Source organism: Lissotriton vulgaris, chromosome 8 (genome assembly GCF_964263255.1).
Source record: "Lissotriton vulgaris chromosome 8, aLisVul1.2, whole genome shotgun sequence".
NCBI classification, from domain to species: Eukaryota; Metazoa; Chordata; class Amphibia; order Caudata; family Salamandridae; genus Lissotriton; species Lissotriton vulgaris.
The window spans coordinates 1122989966-1122992865 of NC_141696.1; positions in this window are offsets into that span (position 1 = coordinate 1122989966).

The window sequence follows — 2900 nt, forward strand, 5'->3', positions numbered from 1 at the left end:
ATTTCCTGTATCTCCCTCAGGCCTACGGAGGTGACGGAGACTGCGGCCGACATCCAGACGAGGCGGTGAGGAGTGCGGAGGATCCCGACCAGAGCCCAGCCGAGAGAGCAATGTCCGAGGTATCGAGAGACCCACCTGTAGTGTCGAGGCGCATGCATAGTGCGCAGCAGAAGCAGTGACGTCAGTCCAGTCCAGTCGAGTTTCTGAGGCCTTCCGTTCCGTGCTTCCCGGTGAGTACCGTTGCTGGGGACGCATCTAGACGGGTGCATTAATTTGTGTCCGGTCAAGACGGGTTTGGGTACACAGACCCGGTCTGCACTGTTTTAGCAGTGTATCTGTACTGTTTAGCAGTGCATCTAGTATCTAGGTATCAAGTTGTTTGTTGTTCGTTGCATAATGTTTAATTGTGTTTTAATGTCGTGGTATGAGTGATTGTTCGCATTTTTACTGTGTTCATTGTGTATAGTGTCTAGATCGAGGTAGCAATGCCTTTATTCTCGAAATTACGACAGATAGGAACTAGGAAAGGGATACTTGAAGAAACTGTTCCCATCCCACCCAGGGACACTCCTGGACATTTTATGTATCACAAACACGGCTTAGATGCCATATTATTTCTCGACTTGTGGGTGGACTACACGAAAGACTTAGCAGAGAATCAGAGATGGCCCATTCAAGGACATGGGATGCCGAGTGCATCATGAGAGTAGAGGAAGCGCTGTGGAAAAAGAAAGCCAGACAGTCACAGAAAGATGCCATTGAATTATGGCGTAAAGAATCACATAGACGGACAGAGAAAGCACTCAGAAAAGCAGAGAAAAGTAGAGAGGATTCTGAAAAAGCCAAAGAAAAAGAACTACTAGAAGAAGGAGAACGAGTTAGAATGGAACAACACGACAGACAGAGTAATGCCATTATGACAGGACTGTATCCAGTCCTGGCCGAGGGCCTGCCCAAGGCGACCCCGGAAACACCGAAAGATCTGCCCCCTCCATTGGTTCCGACTAAATTACGTCACAAGACCGCAGCAGACATTTTCCTTTCGTCCTATTTAGACGACGTAGCTCCCGCCTATACCAATGTACCTGCCCATGTACCCGTACCACCTACTGACAATAATCTACCCCGTGATCATCTGCCCCCGGGTCCGCAACAGCAGACCCCTCCTGCACTGCTTCCTGCACCCGTACCTGTTGTTCCCCCTGGTATTCATCCGCTTAATCCCTTTGGGTCTGGCGCTGGCCAGGTTCCAACCCCGTTACAAATACCGACCCTACAGTCAGGTTATGCTCAAGCCTCCGCCTCAGGAGGTGCTACAGGAGGTTATCGCACCCCGCCACAGTTACAACGAGTGACAATGAGAGAATTCGCAATGTCGCGAACACCTAAAGGTGCCCCAGCCGAAAAGCTCAAAGAACAGCTTACAGATTGCAGATATGACACAGTGCCTGGTAAAACAGGACCCATGTTGTTAGCGTCTCTACGTTTAAGACGTGTTACAGATTATTTGATATTGTTACCAGAAATGCCAGACCATCTAGACAATCTGTATCATTTTATTAGAACAGGAGAAAGACCGGAGTGTGTTGGTGAAGCCATGTCACGTCAGAAAGTTGAGACTCAAGGTTTGATAATGCGATTTTTGGTTAATTGTTTGATAAGGGAACAAGATCAGCCCAGCTTCCCACAAAGTGAGATGGATAGATTGAACAGATGATGTCAGAATATTTCAGAGGGTAAACATGATAGAGAGAGATGTGTACATGCTATGGTTAGAAAGATCCGTAAAGAAATAATAGCAATACATGCCCGTCGAGAATCTGAAAAACAACTCGAATCAGACGATCAGGACTCCTCGCAGGAGGATGAACCAGAGAATCCAGCCGAAACCTCGCAACTACCAAGTAGAGACATGGTGGCATATGTAGGTAGAGAGAAACTCCCTAGACCGTATCCTCTTGATAGGCCCTTCGATAGACCCATTTGGTTAGAAAACAAGAAACGTTACCTTTGTCCGATACCAGAGCGATGTACCCTCGAACATGTATTTCAAGCTACTGATAAAGTACTGAAAGAAAGGGTAGGTTATCATGAACTCAATACCTTACGTGATCAGGAACTAGCCCGGTCCGCAGTACAGTGGGCCGGAGATGACAGCATATACAAAGACGATTCAGTAGTGCAAACATTTTTAAGTCTTACTCCAGAAGAACAGCGATTAGCTGGTATATACATGACCCAACACCTCATTATACAGTATGAAAACCAAGCATCTGATCCAGGTCCGTTATATAGTTTATTGCAGGACTTACTCCTGAGAAGATGGAGAGGTCTAGGCACCGATCTAATTGAAACAATTTTAGAACAACGTCACAAATATAGAACTTTCTTGACTCCACATCTTGTTTCCGTTCCACCCCCAGTCAGACAACCATATCACCTAGACAAACAGAATCCTTTACGAGAAGTACATCCAATCCGGAACCCTGATGAAACTTTTGCACGTGTGTATGTATACACGCCCATAACTAAGATGGAATTATTGGAAATGAAGAAAATAGTGCCCAGTCATGATAAAGACCCTGCAGGTTTCCACCGTGAAATAAAGGACATGTTACTCATGGGAGATTATACTTATCCCGACATTATGAAAATATTGAAAGTGTTATTGCCTGCCGGTATTTACGAGAAACTCAAAGAAAAAGAATGGGAGGTGGGAGACAAAAAGATTGATTGGGCTGCATTAGAAGCTGAAGAGACTGGTCGAACCCCAGGTGTAGGTCTTGGGGAGAAAACTAAAGCATTACCAGGATTGTTAGTACAGGTTTTGCCAAGATTGTTAGCAACTAAAAAGGAGGACTGGGATGCAATCTCAGCCTGCAAACAGAAACCCGACGAAG